Source organism: Budorcas taxicolor, chromosome 2 (assembly GCF_023091745.1).
Source record: "Budorcas taxicolor isolate Tak-1 chromosome 2, Takin1.1, whole genome shotgun sequence".
Classification (NCBI taxonomy): Eukaryota; Metazoa; Chordata; class Mammalia; order Artiodactyla; family Bovidae; genus Budorcas; species Budorcas taxicolor.
In genome coordinates, this window is record NC_068911.1 from 81708368 (window position 1) to 81726664 (window position 18297).

The following is an 18297-nucleotide window of genomic DNA, read 5'->3' on the forward strand; positions in this document are numbered from 1 at the left end:
GTCTGGGTAAGGTAGGTGTAAACGTCCCTTTATTTGTCTCCTGGTAACTATGGGGAAGTTTATATTAATTATTAAACTTCAAAAGCTTTTCACAAGAACTGGGGAAAAGAAACATGATAAAGGATAAACAACACAATATATTCATCTACTGAATCGTTCTGTTGTACACCTGAAACTAATGCTACATGTCAACTACATCTCAATTTAAAAAATACATCAAAAACAGACAGCAGGCTGACACCATTACAGATCTAAAGATTTTTATCAGTTCTGCTGATACAATATTTTTGGTGCCCCCCCCAACCCTGAAATGGGCACTAAAAAAGGTCAGAAAGATTTTTAAAGAATGTTACCAACACATCCCTATTACTAAGAGTTCTTTGACACAGTAATTAAGTCATGGATTTCTTTTTTCAATTCTTCTTAAATTTCTTTGAATAAAAAACCAATTTACCTTCAAAAGCCACAGAATTTTTCAGAAAATAACATATTGTGGAAAACTTGGCCTGTAGAAGTACAGCTTTTCCCTGGGTCTCACTCACCTTGCCTCACCCCAGACTCCACTTGCTGGCAACAGAGAGCAGCTGTCTCACTCAGGGGGCACCCCAAAAGTTCCTCTGGATCAGGCGACTACACCAAGACGGGACGAGAACTGAAAAAAGAAAAACCAGTCAGTACACTCGTCCTATGACACCAGAAGCACAGAGTTTATAAAACCAGCTACAACCAGGAATTCAGAAAAAGCCATGATGGATGGGAAAAGCCATCAGTATATACACACTTTAAACAGGGGAACAAGGGTGACGGGCTGGCAAACCAAGAAAACGCGTTCCTCCTCCTGACAACCTCTGCCCAGGCTGACCAGGGACTGTCACTGAAAGCCTTGTCCTGAGCAAGGTACTGCAGTATCCAAACTACCTTCTCTAGCTTGGGTTTTCTCTTCGGCTGATACTAATGAGTTTGTAGCCCAACACAAGCGTGTCAAAGGTTTCAGACAATGAGCCCAGAGCCTTGCCAAGGCACTCAGGGTGCTGAAGTTCTCCAGAATATTTTCTTCCCATACTTCCCGCCTCACTCCTCACAGGTCCCGGCTCTCTACACGACTCACCGTTGCCCAACACACCACCCAATCTCACACCTTTGCTCTCCCTGTTCCCTCATCCGGAGACACTGCCCCCACTCCGGAGATTAGTCATCCTCCAAACACAGCTCAAGTACCCGCTGCATGCCCGGCCTACCCCCACAGCCCCTCGCCTCTGCACACAAAGCCCCTTGCAGGCACCTGTGTCCTAGCGCTTGCTTGCCTCTGCCTTGACCGCCGCCCCTCCTCCCCAGCTGGCCTCTCCACCACCCTCCTGTTCTCACAAGAAGAGGCACATGCCAAGGCGCGTTTGTTCCTTGAAGGATTTCCAACAAGAGGTTCTCTGTGACTGACTCGGACTCCATTTCCCTGGGAAATATTTTTCTTACTGCTACTCTGGTCCCGGAAGATTTCTTTTTCAAGAGTGCTATCCAAGCTCCAATACACCGACAACCGGGCTCTTGCCCAAGTCAGTCCCCTCGCAGCAAGGCTGCCGGGCTTCATTGCCAAAGAGGATGGATCATGCGTAGTCACGCTGGGGCCGACGAAACCACCTTGGCAGGGCCCCGGAGAGTAATAGGTTTGTGCATGCAAAGGCGGGGCAGAGGCCTCTTTTCCCCGTTAAGTCTGTTTGATGAGGAGCTCTATAAGACATGCCACACCTCCACACCCCTCCATCACAACCCACTTGAACTTCAGAGATGAAAATGGAGCACGGGAGCTCTTTCTGGGAGGAAACCAGGGACAGAGGCAGGGGACAAGCCCAGTGCTCCCCACCTCCACCTCAGAGAGCTGAGATCTCATTCAAGCAGAACATGGAGGAGAAACCTACCCGGTCCAGGTGGTCCCTTGACATCAAATCTCACCTCACATTCAGCAACAGCCCCCAAAGCTGCCCAGACTTCTGAGCGACCCCCAGGTTCTGCTTCCCTAGGTTGCTGACCTCACTGGGAGCACTGATGCATTCACTGTAGCAGAGCACCAGCTGGTGAACCACAGCTCAAATGTCCGAGGCATCCTCCTAGGGTTCACCCGTAAGGGAATCACCTGCCTCTTTGCCGAGAGTCTGGCAACCAGGGAAGGAGTCCATCTCACACCCGCTGCGAGGACTTCAGCCAACCTCTTCGCACAAAACACCTCAGCAGCAGAGGCAGGCATCTCAACAGTCCCAACCACAACTGCCAGACAAGTATAAAAGAATATCCGCCACAGCTGCCCACTGTCGCACAGACCCTCCGCCCAGAGCAACCACGGACAAGTGTGCACTCTCACCACTAACAGGTGGTGATACACCCCGTGCTCTCTCTGGCCTGTTCACCACTCACAGCAACCCATTTACTACTTCTGTGATGGCAGGGGGCGGGTAGTCCTTTCTGAGTTTAAGATGACAAACAGAGCACTGTAAATTACAGAGGTCCCAAAGGGGAGGCAACCTTCTGCAAGAAGGACTGTCCCTACAGCCTGATTTGTGGTGATGCGATCACAGAGTCTAGATTCTGCATTTGGTCCTACATGGGTTTTAAGGGCCACATTCAGTAATTACAGAAAGGAAAAAGGGAGGTGGAGACCAGAGGAACTCTGAGTGGTGTTTGAGGAGTTACTTATAACTACGGTTAGATCACTCATCCACCAGACTCAGAAGAGAAACTATGTCTCGAGTTTTCAATTGTCCTTTAAAAATCTATGTTAGTCAAGGAAAAAGTGGACCTTTTTACTTTTTATATTTTCTTGTTTTAGCATTCCTCCACTAAAACTTCCCAGGCGGCACTAATGGTAAAGAAACCGCCTGCCAATGCAGGAGACATGACAGATGTGGGTTCAGTCCCCGGGTCAGGAAGATCCCCTGGAGAAGGAAATGGCAACGCACTCCAGTATTCGTGCCTGGAAAATCCTATGGTCAGAGGAGCCTGGCAGGTTACAGTCCATGGGGTCACAAAGAGTCGGACACGACTGAAGCAACTTAGCACGACCACTGCAATGGCTCCATTCATTTTCAGCGTGCAGTCCAATATTTGGGCCCAAGCAAGTTTTGAAAAACAAGCATTTTGCTATATAATATTCTCATGTAAACTGCAAAAGGAGACAAAGTAAACTTATTGAAGGAACTTTTTATGCAACCTAAAATACAGGAGTTTAGAGACCAGGTGGGTGATGACATTCAACTGCCAAATCACTAGCTTTTTATTTTCATGGATCTAATTTCCAATTGGCTCCTAAAAGTAAAATTTTCAAAAGCCTTTCGAAAGGAATTATTAGGGTTTACCTCCTGGCCCTCATTCTGTTTCAAAGATGAACAGAGAGACATTAAAGTTGTTTATCCAACAGAAATAAGCTTTTTTTCTCTTAAGCATCCTTCCCAAAACCCAGCACCAGGCATCCTCAGACCACAAAACAAAGGTGAAGGAATGTTTGCCACCCACAGTGTGTGGCCAGTGATCCCGTGTAGCAGTCCACGGCCTCTGGTGACACTGGGTCCCGCTGCACTGAATACTGCTCCTCAGAGTGTGAGGCCCAGAGAGGGCGACCAGAGAGATGAAGCTGGCAGCCTTCACCGGGTCACACCCCACTGTATCTGAGAGCTCATGCAGCACAGTGGAAAACACCACCACAGAAATCATGAAGCCAGTGAAAGAAAGCTCTTGTTTTTGTTTTGCTTCATTTTGGATGCTGGTGCTTAATAGAAAGCAGGCTTAAACAAAGGCAAGAAAATAGGAAGAAGGAAAACTCTGGAGACTCAGCATGCATCTGGGACCTGAGCTGCAACAGGCATTATATAAAACTACTTGCTTCCATTTCAAATCTTGCAGTTTCCATTTTCCTTAACACAGGTTTACTACTAGTACCGTTAAACTGTCCACTGAGGTGATTTAGATCCTTCACCACCCATCAGAATCTCCTGAGGAGCTTTAAAAATTCTAATGCCCAGAAGATTTAGAACAGAACCTCTAGGGACCCAAATGTGGTTACTTTTTAAAGCTGACCAGCTGATTCTAATGCAAAACCAGGACTTGGAACTTCTGCGCTAACCTATCCTCAGGGTCTTTTTTTTTCTGTCTTGGCAGTTGGGGAGCAGCAAATATTCACACCCAAAACAAAGGGAGTGGGAGGAGAGACACAAATTAACAGGTAGAGAGCCAAAGGGAGCTGGAGTGAGTGACACTGCGCAGGGGCTGATCGCTAGGGTGGGTGCAAGGTGGGGCCTGGGGGTGCACACTCCCAGAGGAAGGACATGGGTGGGGAAAACCCAGGTCATTCCTTAAGTAAGTCCTGGATGGCCCTCGTCATGGAGTTGATAAAAGAACAATTCAAAGCTCATCTGTAAAGAACATCCTGGAGTCAAGTGTTTGCTATGTGAGAAGCGATTATTATCAATGGTTTTCAGATGTGAAGAACTGTACTTATCACTGTGATTTCTCTTGGTTCTTCTAATAGTACTAACAGATTTTTTTAACTGATAACCCATATTTTCTTGCTCACTAAATCTGACAAGCACACACTCATTATAGGCTGTCTGGAGTTACAATGTCCAAAGATCAAAGCTTTCCTAGGCTCATATGAGAGCTGACTCCAAACCTCATTTCAATTACCATCATGATGTTCTCAGATGTGACAGCATGTGGATGAGAGAGAAGCTGGTACCTAGGAAGGTGAGGCCTGCAAGAGCAATCTCCAGCTGAGAGCTAATTCCAGCCTCACTTCCATGTTCCTTAGTTCACAGGGCTACCTGCTCTCTACCTGTCCTGTAAAAGAGGGACAAAAAGCAGGCTGTTCAGCTGGGTACCTCCTTCCCAATTTCAGTCTCTCATGGAGGAATTAAGCAGTTTTACTTTATCCATCCTTTACCAGTGCTGCCCAGAGTAAATTATGGTGCAGGCCACCTGTACCAGATACGCTGGGCCATTTCTAGACACCCCCAGACAGCATAAGAAGGCAATCAAAATACCTGGAGTGCAGCCCACGAGTCTGCTTTTTAATCAGCCATACAGACACAACAGCCTGTGGACGCATCATAAACTCACCAACTCCTCCTTGGAAATGGGTTTATCAGATGTGCTGCTAAACCCCTCCATTACCTCTGCTACTTCCTACCTGGGCTTTCATTAACTCACCCTCCCTCTTGGTCTCTCAAGGTATCTGGTCTCCTCAAAGTACACTACATGGCCTTTCATTCAAATACCTCTTGGCCCTCAGCACTGCTGGCTCCAAGCTCCTGAGTCATGTCACGCCTCTCTGAACTCATATCAGATGCAAAACTCTCCAGCATTTTCAGCTGTGGAGTTCCGATCTGTTAGCTCTCTTCCTCTCAACTAAACCTCAAGCTTCTTGAAGGGAGGGTTCACATCATCCCTCTCAGTCTTCCACAGGGCAGAGTATATCTTGGGTTTCCAGAGCAGTGGTTGACTAACAGACCAAGCTCCTGCTTCAGCCTCAGGTTTTCCTCCATTCACCTTCTTCTTTCCTCCCTGAGAAAACTTTTTGATCTCTCCTTTCCATAACGATTGTTTCACGCAAGGGTGGGAGAAAAATTAACATGCTACTGGAGAAAGAGTGAGGAGGGGCAAAAGAAATAAGCCAGCAACCTCAACTCTCCAGCCAACAGCTAGAAACCAAGATCTATTTCGTCTTTGAAGCTGCCAAAATCACTAAATTCATGTACAATTTAGAAGAGAACTTCCCAATTTCTCCTCATTTTTATGCAACACCTCTTTTCCCAGGCACTCCCTGAGAGCTAGGTTTACTCCTTTTTTAGATAAAATGCTAACAGGAGGGAAATATTTGTTTTCCCCGGTCACCATAAATTAAGAAACTGGAGGGTGACTGCTAGATCAAGGCATAGCGAACAGTCCTGAGAAATGATTACAGGCAGTTACAGAGGAAGAAATTGGCTCTCAGTCCCTCAAAAAGTCCAAGAACACCTAAACAAAGAAAGCGTTTCAATACAGCACCAGTAGCGGCTCTGAGAGATCACCCCAGGCACAAAGTAAGGGTTATTTCCTTCTGGGGGATGGTGCCTCCAGTCACTACCTTCAGGAGAGAAGATGCCCACAGTGAGTGACCTCAGGGGCTACGAATCAAGTGTTATCAGAAACAGCAATGGGCACTGCGTCCTACTGCAATGCGATGTCCCTATGTCTGTCCCAAACCAGCGACCACCCAGACAGACTTTCAAAAGCAAGCACACAACCCTCAGCGTGGCCGTTCTGATGGGGAACCTTTCTTCTGGCTACGCCCACACCTGCCATATGCTCATCGCTTTCCATCTATCTTTTCTTATGCTATTTATGAGTAAAGCTGCTCTCTGGATCATAAACTTCCTTGAGCAGAGGGACTGCACCTTTGTATGAACACCATGCCCCCTCATCTCTGCATCTCACAGCTGATAGCTACTAACGCTATCCAGAAGCCCTGTAGCCAGCTGATCTTAAGGAAGGAGGTATTTAAATGAGTGTTTTAAAGTAGCCTGAAGATTTCTATAGTCTTTAAAGATACTGATTTTCATGCTTTCTGATAGCATTTTTAAAAACACAGGTTTACCTTAGGGTCCTGTGATCAGTGAGACAAGCCTCAATTTATCTTCCAATCTAGTCTGTATGGGACAGAGTGCTAAGTCACCTCAGTTGTGTCCAACTTTGTGCGACCCTATGGACTGTAGCCAGCTGTCCGTGTAAGCCCTCTGTCCATGGAATTCTTCAGGCAAGAATACTGGAGTGGGTTGCCATTTAGAGCCTAGGCATAAATTCTGGGCCAAACTGCATGCAACCATCTGAAACTGCAAAGGTTAGGGTGAGTTTATCCTTGACCTAAAGGAAAGCTAACCTCCAGTGGCCTCAATCGTACATCTATTCGGAACTAATTGTTGGATAATTTCATATTTATATCTCGATAAGTAGCAGCATTCAAGTAACAATTTGCTTTCGTAAAGAGAGTAATGAATCTAACTGGTAGTTCTATAATCATAAGGTTATGATTTACACTTGGCTCAAGGATTTTTTTTCTGTAAACTGAGTTAGAAACTCTTTTTCCACATTCACAAAAGTAACTCTCAGTGTTGTTTCAAGTTCATTGTTTACTATGCCACTTACACTCCAAGACCTGTCCATTTACAAGCAGGCTACCATGAGTCACCAGGTACTGAAACCTTATCTCATCACGTCTGAGCTGTGCAGGGCTGCCAGGCCAGGCCTGTGCTTCTAGCTTCCACAGCCCGTCCTTCCTTCCCCACAGCTGAAGCCTCTTGACCCATGCCCCCACCTGCCCCTCCCTGGCTCCATCCAGCAGGAATTTCTAGAACAGATTCAAACAGCTTGAGCCAAGTTGTTCTTGCTGCTTAACCAACCCTGACCTTGCTGTGTCTAACAACAGGGCTTCTCTCTCCTGCATTCCACAGGCCTGGGTCATCCTCTCATTCAGTTCTGATAACAGCCTGAGCCCCTAGCCAGATAACCTGTAGGTCCCTGGGCTCTGAGATGCTGCATAGTACTTGATCATCTTCCAGGGTACTGGCGGTCTAAGCTGAACCCACTGGGCTGCAGCTACTTAACCTATCTGAATCTCAACATATCAGAAATGAAAACCTCATCAACTAAAACATCAACAAAGCAAGAGAAAATGTGGGATAAATCTTTTCCTTGAGCATTCAACACCCCCACGCTGTGGGTGCTGAAGTCAGAGGACTTCTTATAAACCACTTCAAAGCTAACACCCATGGCTACTGAATGTGCAAGCATGCGCACCCAGTCGTGTCCAACTCTTTGCAACCCCAAGGATTGTAGCCCACCAGGCTGCTCTGTCCATGGAATTTCCCAGGCAAGAATACTGGAGGGGCGTGCCATTTCCTTCTCAAGGGGATCTTCCTGACCCAGGGATCAAACCCAGGTATCTTGTGTCTCCTGCATTGACAGGCAGGTTCTTTACTAGCTGAGCCATGGAGAAAGCCAGCTACTGAATATAAAATATGAGAATAACTAGATAATTATTCTCTGCTAGAAATCAAATCATCTTCTAATATCTCATTAACAAAGCTAAGTTTATACGTACATTTTTATCCATAGCCTTAAAAAAAAAATCAGACATTAAAAACTGGCTGGCTAAACTCTTTCACTTCAAAATAACTTGAAAAACAGCAACCTTCATTTTCTGGTCAAAGCTTATTTTTGCAACACCTATCATTTTCTACAGAATTCTACCATTTTCTGCTTTCTACCACTATTTTGCAGAAAGACTTTTCCCTCTTGGCTTTGTATCTTTGCTTTTTGATCTTGTTAACAATCCTGAAAATTCCAACCTTGCAATTTTTTCAGTCCTGGGAAGGAAAAACACACAGTCATTTAAAAACCAAAAGCAGTGTCAACACTTCCTCAATGACATAGCTGCTGTGAGAGACCAGTGAATAAAAGTCTGAGTTTTTCTGTTGTTGGGTTTCTTGGTTTGCTTTTACTGGGGGCTGGGGGGTGGGATAATGACTTCTCTCAAAATAATTCTCAGAGTTATTAAGCACATGGTCAGAAACAGTATGGCATTAGCGTAAAGCTAAAAGTACTATGATAAAGTTCTTTAATAAAGCACAGAAAATATACATGAACAAAAAAAAAAAGGCTTCTCAAGGACTCCAGACAGGAGAGAACCCACTCTGTGTGCCAGGCATTACCTGCCACACAAGTTCTTTAAGGTATTACAAACCTTTAAAGAAAAAAAGAGGCATGTGATCCAGCAAGCCCACTTCTGAGTTTTTATCCAAAAGAATTGAAATCAGGATCTCAAAGAGCCATCTGCACTCCCACGTCCACTATAGCCTGATTCACAATAACTAAGACTGGAAGCACCCTAAATGTCCATCAGCAGATGAACAGACAAAGAAAATGTGACATATCCATACAATAGAGTATTATTCAGCCTTAGAAAAAGAAAATCCTGTCATATGCTACCACACAGATGAAACTTGAGGACATTAAGCTTGCTTGATGAAATAAGCCAACCTCAGGAGAACAAATACTGCATGATTCTAACTCACATGAGGTGTCTAAAGCAGTCAGGGTCCTAGAAGCAGAAAGGAGAATATGGTGGTTGCCAGGGGCTGGGGCAAGCATCGTGAGGGGACAGGGAGAGGAGAAGGGAAATGGAGCACTGCGGTTCAAGTCTCAGTGATTTAAGGTGAAAAAGTTATACGGATCTGCTATACATTATGCTTAGAGCTAACAATAGTGTACTGCGCACTTAAAATTTAACTTTTAAGTCTTTTTTTTAAACCACAATTTTTTAACAGTGAGGAAACAGGCTCAGGAATTCAGATTATGCTGGCTTCAAAGTTCCCATCCCTTCTACTGCTTCATACAGCCTACTTGCAGGCAAAGTATAAACAATGTAGATAAGCATATAATTATGGGCTAAAGTGCAGGGTAGCAGGAAAGGAGAGGGGACAGGGAAGCAAAGAAGGCTGAAGTCACTGAGGAAAGCCTCAAAGTAAAGGGCAACCTAGGCCGGCCCCTGAAAGTGAAGCTGAGCCCATGGGGACTGCAACAAGCCTGACATCTGAGTACAGACATTGGGCTGGTCCGAGCAAGAAGGCATGTGAGAAAACTGCTTCCAATGGCTACAAGGGTAGCAATATACAGAACAAACTTCACACTTCCAACTCATGAACAAACACAGAGAGCTAAAAACTGAAGCAAAACCAAAGGAACTGGTCAGAGGACCTTATGCCATTTATAATCTAGCCCTCCCAGTTTGGAATGCTTGCCAAATCCTGGAAAAGGCCTTGCTATAGGAGAAGCGAGCAACAGGATAAGATGGTTGGATGGCATCACTGACTCAATGAACATGAGTCTGAGCAAACTCAGGGAGATAGTGAAGAACAGGGAAGCCTGGTGTGTTGCAGTTCATGGGGTCAGAGTCGGATACAACTTAGCGACTGAAAAACATTGACAAGTATTATAAACAGTTATAGGGCACAGCCCTCCACTAGGTTCAGTATGAGTTAAAACAATCAAAAATAAGACAAGGTTTTATAGTTTTCTATATATAGGTCTTTAGTTTCTTTGGGTAGATATATTCCTAAGTATTTTATTCTTTTCGTTGCAAGGACTCAGAGGGAGAGGGAGAGGGTGGGATGATTTGGGAGAATGGCATTCTATCATGCATACTATCATGTAAGAATTGAATCGCCAGTCTATGTCTGACGCAGGATACAGCATGCTTGGGGCTGGTGCATGGGGATGACCCACAGAGATGTTATGGGGAGGGAGGTGGGAGGGGGGTTCATGTTTGGGAACACATGTAAGAATTAAAGATTTTAAAATTTAAAAAAATTAAATTAAATTAAAAAGAAAAAGAAAAAAAAAAAAAGACAAGGTATACAACACTACTAAACAAAAGAATAAAAACGTGGCTTTAGAGTAATGCCCCAATTACACAACATTCCTAAAAAAGTGGGCTGAGCAAATATCAATAAATCTTTTAGACAATGAAATAGCTCCCTGTAAGTATCAAACCTGGGTTAATAAAGGAAACCTGCCTATGGACTTTGTACTGAATGAGTATTACGGAATTATCTGTATTTTATTGTGTGAAATGGCCTGGGGGGTGGATCTTAATCAATTGAAGACGTACACTGAAGTCTTTATCAGCAACACATAAAGCCTGGAAACTGCTTCAAAATATTCTAACCACATTTAAAAACAATCGTGATTAATCAAACAAGACTGGCAGATTTGATATTTGTGCAGACTGTTGATGGGTATACAGTGGCACATATTACCTCACTACTTGCATGTCTTTGACAATTTCTAAGGTGACTTTTTAAAGCCCTACATGACCCATTTGGAGTAACATTCCAACATTTATTTACTAGAGCCCAGCTACCTCATTGTCATACACAGGCTCTCTATCCAGAGTGTCCTTTCATTCCATGTAGACACCTCCGATTCACTTCCCCAGACCCCACCCTCTTCCTTTCACTCAGTACAGAGTACAGTACATTTACAGTCTTCAATTCCCCCGTGCTCCCACTATATCCCATTCATCTCTGCAGCGTGCCCCTTAGACTGTCAGGTATTTACATATGCAACCATCAGCCCCTCTAGAAATTAGGAAAAGAACCTAAGTTTGTTTATCATCATATGATGATATGGGAACAGTAAGTACTGATAAATACGGAGGAATTTAACAAGACCTAACCTGCAGTCATCACAAAAACCCAGCTGTTGTCCTGCAGCAAAGAATCTCAGAAAGGTCTGTCAGGCTGCACAGCCTGTGTTCTTCCCAGCTGACGTCCTTGCAGAGTCAAGCAAGCTCACTTCTACAGCCTGCCTCCACTTCTAACTTCCAAACTGTCATTTCTTATGGACAGAACCCCTGAACATACACCAATGTTCACAGGTCAAATGGCCTCCAGATGAAAGAAAATAGAGACCCCCCAGGCACAAGCTCTGAAGAAAGGTACACAGCGCACATGTGTGCCATTTATTCTGGACTGCCCAGCGGGCTTGCCTGCTTGATTCCAAAGTTGTTCGAGGTAAGACTGTCTGGTGATACAGAACTGTGCCTGTGTAACACCTCCATCTCCTGCCTAATAACACACTGGAAGGAGCACCAGCTGAGAAAGACTGGCGTCCTGGCCACTTCCCCTGACTAGCAGCATCACCTCATGGAAATCAAGTCACTTCTCCTCCATCAGCCTTCAAGACTTTGATGATCAGAATAGGAACACCACCCACCACAGGCTGATGTGAGGAAGCAAAACAAATGTATATCCAGGGCTTTAAAACCTATGTTTAAAAGCAAAACTTTTCTTGTACAATTTCAAAATGATGAAAAAGATACAGATCTCTCTAGTGCTTTCTCTAGAAAAATTTTTCAGCTGTCTTTTTTTTTAATGTTTTTTATTTATTATTATGTCGTAATGTTTGGCTGCACTGAGTCTTCACTGCTGTGTGTGGGCTTTCTCTAGCTGCGGTTTACAGACTTCTCATTGCCGTGACTCTCTTGCTGCGGGGCACAGGTTCTAGGGCACCCCGGGCTCAGTAGTTGTGGAGCATGGGTTTAGCTGTCCCCCCTTAGTTGTCCAGAATCTTCTCAAACCAGGGATTGAACCCATGTCCCCTGCAGGGGCAGGCAAATTCTTTACCACTGGACTACCGGGGAAGTACTCAGCTGCCTTTAGTTTTTAATTGTTTAAATGGGAGTTTCCAAATCGTCTCTCCAGCCCTTAAACTTACAGTATTAGCCTACATCTCACACTGTAACCCTTAATTATATGCCATTCTATATTGTTCCTCCTTCTCAAGTGTGTGGACAAAATGGTAAAGTAGAAAAGATAGGAAATCTGAAAGTAATCTGGATTCTTGTGCTAGCTTGTCAGTATTTTTCAGATCTTTTTCGAATTTTACAGCAATCTTCTTCAGGTGTGTGTGGGGAGACATTAACTTTTGAGGGGGGAAAAGTCTTAATTTCAGCCATTCCTTCAGTTTTAATTTCCGTTATAGTCTGTTCAATTTAAATAAAACTTACTATTTTATTTTAAATGGTAGTAAATTTCTGAATGGTAAAATTACTTCTCAGTACTTTTAAAGAATTCGTTATCAAAGCATAGATTACTTCTGTTAATGGGAAAATAACTTTTTTTAAAAAAAGCCTTGATTAGTTTCAGTTGAATGAGAAAAGGGCCCCAACCCTGCCCTATGTCTTAAATTGGATTTGAAAACCACTGGCATCTACCAAAATGTAGGCAAAGGGTCAAATATTAGAGAAATACAGTGATTACTATGTCATTCATAGGTAAATTACCTGTTTTAAGTAAACCATTAACCTTACATTCTCATTTACAGTATTTATCTGTAAGATGATCAGATCTTTTAGTTTGGAGTCCCGGGCTAATGAAGTAAGGACTTGGTTTCTTGGCTAATGAAGTAAGGACTTGGTTTCTTAGCTTCCTGTAACTCCAGACTACGGCTGGTTCAACAAAGGCACAATAGATACTCTAAAACCACACCTGTACTAGCAAACAATTCCAAATACCCTGGTAATGATCCATAGCTCAGAAGCTATCTACAGGAGTAACAAATTATTACGCTTTAACCTAATAAGCCCAGTGTGTTCCCACAGTTGGTAAAAAGATAAACAAAAGCACTGTGGTGTCTAGAAAAGGACTGCTGGACAGGAAGCGGGTGTGGGCGGGGTGGGGGCAGGGACGGGGAGCTGTGCTGGCTACACCACACAACAGTTACATATCGGAGGTTACATCTATACCACTCAACAGATGTGTTTGTCCAAAGGGTTCTGGCCAACAGATACATACAACAGATGTATGACACTGGATGAGTCTCTTAAATTTGCTGGCCCTAAATAGCTTCATATGCAAAGTCAGCAAGCTGAATTAGTTGTGTTCAAGCCTTTCTGATACTAGTGAAAGTGTTAGTCGCTCAGTTGTGTCTGACTCTTTCCAATTCCATAGACTGCAGCCCACCAGGTTCCTCTGTCCATGGAATTATCCAGACAAGAATACTGGAATGTAGCCATTTCCTTCTCCAGGGAATCTTCCCGACCCACGGATCAAACCTGGGTCTCCTGCATTGCCGGAGGATTCATCACCATCTGAGACATCAGGGAAACCCTTCCCATACTACAATTCAGTTTAAATCCACAAACGCTTGATTAAGTAACTCCAAATTAAAAGAAATAAGGCATGTAAAAACCTTAACACAGTGGCTAGAACGCCCACACACTTCTGTTGGCTGTTATTAAAATAAGGCGGCTCAGGTCTGTATGTGTTGAACATAGCATATATTTGAATTTCTTTGGTGGGATTTTCTAAATGAAAAAACACACACACTTTAAAGTCCTATTTTAATCAGCATTGTTAAATCAAAGGAGCCCCAAATTAAACAATAAATTATGAAGCTCTACTTGAAAGGATATGAGCCTCTCAAAATCGACTGGCTTTGTTTTGTTTTGAATTAGACTTTCAGTGAACTCTTGGCAGCGAGAGGGAGGAAATCATGAGTGCTGTAAGATCACTGGCTCAGCAGACATTTACTGAAAATCGCTGTATCAAAATTGCAGCTGGGGAAGCGAAGATCGGCGAGACCCTGCCTCCGGATCCAAAAAACAGCAAGTGACCAGAATCCCAGGGGTACAAAGAGGCGAAGGGTCTTGGATATATCAGAATAAGGCTATCCTGAAACCTCCAGAAAAAATGTCTTGAAAGCAGTGTGGCATAGCTATGCTGTCTGGCCCACATGCTTCGTTGCAGTTTCTAATTGAGTTGGGTTGCCAACTCTCAACCTAACTCAATTAGAAATCAAAAGGTCATCCCTAAATAACAGTCCGGCCTCTCGGAAGTTCGCAAGTGCCAGCAGCACTGAGCCCGAGTTCCCGCTCTGTGACACCCCCACCCCCACAGCGGTGCAGCCCCTCCACCTCCACTACTCCCCATAATTAACCCCAGCAGTGGGGCTCAGCCTTCGCCAGCGGCTCACTCCCTCGCTGGCTCCTGGTCCCATCTGCCTTTGCCCCCTCTACCTGTGCATAAGCACGGAGCTTCGCCAGAGCTCAAGCTCTGGAGCAGAGACCTCCCGAGCTGGCATCTCCACTCTGCCACATACCAGTCATGTCATTATCTCAGGCAAGTAATTCATCTCTTAGCTTCCCATCTGCAAACTCGGATATTAATAGTGTTTACCTCATGGGCTGGTGTGAGGGGAAATGTGTCGTTACCTGCAAAGTGCCTCATGCACAGCAACTGCTCTATAAATATTAGATGTTACTATTCTCTGGCCCCTGAGGGCATGTTAGTTTCAAACTTCTGTCCTAGAGCTTAAATATTCTAAAGTTACTTACTAAATTATGATCAAAAAGAAAAAGGCATATGGTGAAAGCTGTTCAGACACAACTTCAGAATTATGAAGGACTTTACTGGCAGTCCAGAAAAGATTCCATGCTTCCACTGCAGGGGGCACAGGTTCAATCCCTGCCTGGGGAACTAAAATCCCACAAGCCACAAAGTGTGGCCAAAAAATAAAAATAAAGAATTATGACACCCCCCACTTACAAAGGACAAATATTAAATGATTTCACATACATGAGGTACCTGCTGCTGCTGCTAAGTCGCTTCATTCGTATCCGACTCCGTGCGACCCCATAGACGGCAGCCCACAAGGCTCCTCCTTCCCTGGGATTCTCCAGGCAAGAACACTGGAGTGGGTTGCCATTTCCTTCTCCAATGCATGAAAGTGAAAAGTGAAAGTGACATCGCTCAGTCGTGCCCAACTCTTAGCGACCCCATGGACTGCAGCCCACCAGGCTCCTCCGTCCATGGGATTTTCCAGGCTAGAGTACTGGAGTGGGGTGCCACTGCCTTCTCCAATATGAGTTACCTAGAAGAGGCAAAATCACTGAGACAGAAAGTAGAATAGAGGTTAGAGGGGCAGGGAGAAGTGGAGAATGGGCAGTTAGTATCTAATGGGTATAGAGTTTCTCCTGGGGTCAAGATGAAAAAGTACTGGGAATGGATGTACGCTGACTGCACAACCACTGGAATGTAATTAGCGCCATTAAACTACACACTTAAAAATGGTTAAAATGTAAATTTTGTTTATGTATACTTTAAAGGAAGGACTGATGTTGAAGAAGCTCCAATTCTCTGGCCACCTCATGCGAAGAGCTGCCTCACTGGAAAAGACCCTGATGCCGGGAAAGATTGAGGGCAGGAGGAGAAGGGGACGACAGAGGATGAGATGGTTGGTTGGCATCAGCGACTGAATGGATACGAGTTTGAGCAAGCTCCGGGAGATGGTGAAGGACAGGGAAGCCTGGCGTGCTGCAGTCCATGGGGTCGCAAAGAGTCGAACACAACTGAGAGACTGAACTGATACTTTAAAACCATTTTTGAAAAATGAATGACTAGAGCCGACATAATTTGGCCTGCTGCTGTTTGCTAGAATTAAGTGGTTAATGAACCCTAAGACCCCAAATACAGTACACATTCATGTTCTCAAAAGCCAACTACTGCATTTCCCCTAATAGTTTAGGAAGAACTGTGTTGACTATCTAACAGCCGTGCAGCATGGCTTTCTCCCCATCTGGAGGCTTGTGGGGATGAGACTTCAGCAGATACAGTTACGAGGCCAGGGGGCTTGCCTTTTAATATCCATCTACAGAGGCTGGGCTGTTCTTCCTTAATTATCAAATGCTCCACACAGACACCTCATTCTCTCTCCTCTCTCAAAAAGAGACAAAATGGGCAGCTTCCTGCCAAGCACTATGTAACTGGCTGCCTTTGAACTGGGAGATGCTGGGCAACAGCGACAAGAGGTTTTCATTTCCATGCCTGTTTCACAACAGCATCCAACATAACAAGAGTCCTGCCAGGCTACGAACCAACACATATAAGGCACTGTCCCAAACCACTTCAACCAAGGTCTGACTTTTAAATTTCCATATGTTGTTGTGTCTGTCCTTCATTAAAAAAAAAAGAAAGAAAGAAAGAAAGGATGTAAAATATAAGCAAATGTAAAACCCTGAAAACTGCATTTAGCCTGAGAATTACACGTTATATCCAGTATGTATCTGCAGTCTCCCAACTCAGTATTAGTTGCTCAGACGTGTCCGATTATTAGCGACACTGAAATGTAGCCCACCAGGCTCCTCTGTCCATGGGATTCACCAGGCAAGAACACTAGAGTGGCTAGCCATTCCCTTCTCCAGGGGATCTTCCCGACGCAGGTATAGAACTCGAGTCTCCTGCATTGCTGGCAGATTCTTTATTGTCTAAGCCATCAGAACCACTACAAATATTTATTCCCTAACATATACAGGGCCACCCCCTACAAATTTACAATCCTGAGCCAAACAAACTGCACCTCACTCTAAGAAGAAACTGTACTGCACTTGGAAATTTCTTAAATAAACTGATGCATTTTGGGTACCAAGTTGTTTGGCAGGAAAGATCTCTCTATATATTACTGAAAAATCAAAGTGATAGAATATATTTCATCTTTTAAATACTACATTTTAAACTTGGATTGGGAGAACTACCTGGTTCTACGGCTGGTTCTGATTTCTATAGCTGCCTGAGAGTTAAGAGACTAACTACCCGGGCGGCTGTATGTCCCATATATAAACCCTCAAACACTGATGATCATTTTCCCCTGCAAGGACCAAAAAGACAAAAAGGGGAAAAAAAAAATCACAGGCAAAGTGCACACTATCTATCTCTTCAAAACCAATGTGTGCATCAAATGATGAGTATTTTTATACTCCAGGGATTAAAGGGGAGAAGACAAATGTTTTAAAAACTCCCTAAAAAACAGCCTCAAACAAAACTGTCTCCATATAAGAAATGGCTTCAATTTACCAGCCAGGAATCAGTGAGCAGGGGAGGTGGTATTTCTGTGAGTAGAAAGTGTGGCCTTCTCTGTCCAAGCTGATAACCAAGTAACAAATCTTTATTAAACAGGGCTGGGAAAGTTGCTGAATTCGGAGACAAAAAGAGAATGTGACCTCAGTTTCACTGCTGTTATGGCCTGAACTGTCCACCCCCTCCCCACCCTTACTCAAAAAGCTTCTTGTTGAAGACCTAACTCCCAGACCTCAAAGCGTGACAGTATTTGGCGACAGTCTTTATACTTGGGGGCCCTCATCCAATATGACCAGAGTGTCCTTATAAAAAGGGGGAATTTGAACACAGAGCCAGACACGCATAGAGAGAGGATGATGTGAAGACAGCTATCTAATAACTCCCGAGGAAATGAGTCTAATACACATCTTTCCCTCTCAGGTTTCAGATGGAACCAGCCCTGCCAACACCTTGATCTTGGACCTCCAGCCTCCAGAACCCTGAGACAATACATCTCTGTTGTTTAAGCCACCTCATCTGTGGGACCGTTCTGGCAGCCTTAACAGACTAACACAGCTGTTTACCAACCAAACAGCCTCAGATACAACACAACCCGGTCCTTGGGGAACCTTTCCTATCAGGTGAACATAAAACAATACCCATGCAAATATCCTGCAAATCTACAAACGGCTGTATAGCAGTCAGCACTATAAGGCACAGTGGGTTACAGGAGAAATCTAAAACTCTTTCTACCCTCTCCTGCAAAGATCTTAACCACCGAATTGGCATAGGGAATGTACAATGCGTTGCAAATTGACCACATCACTATAAATCAGGGCCAGGAATGTATTTTTTTAAAAAATCAAACTCTATACTTAGCAGCCAA

General features: G+C 44.3%; 1 protein-coding gene across 1 annotated transcript in view; it reads right to left on the reverse strand.

Annotated features, from left to right (window-relative positions):
- TANC1 (tetratricopeptide repeat, ankyrin repeat and coiled-coil containing 1) overlaps positions 1-18297 on the reverse strand; it is a 244883-nt gene that overhangs the window by 184751 nt on the left and 41835 nt on the right. Inside the window, exon 2 of the mRNA XM_052657219.1 lies at positions 543-652. The gene's annotated coding sequence lies outside the window, so the exon portion shown is untranslated. The remainder of the gene's footprint in view (positions 1-542; positions 653-18297) is intronic.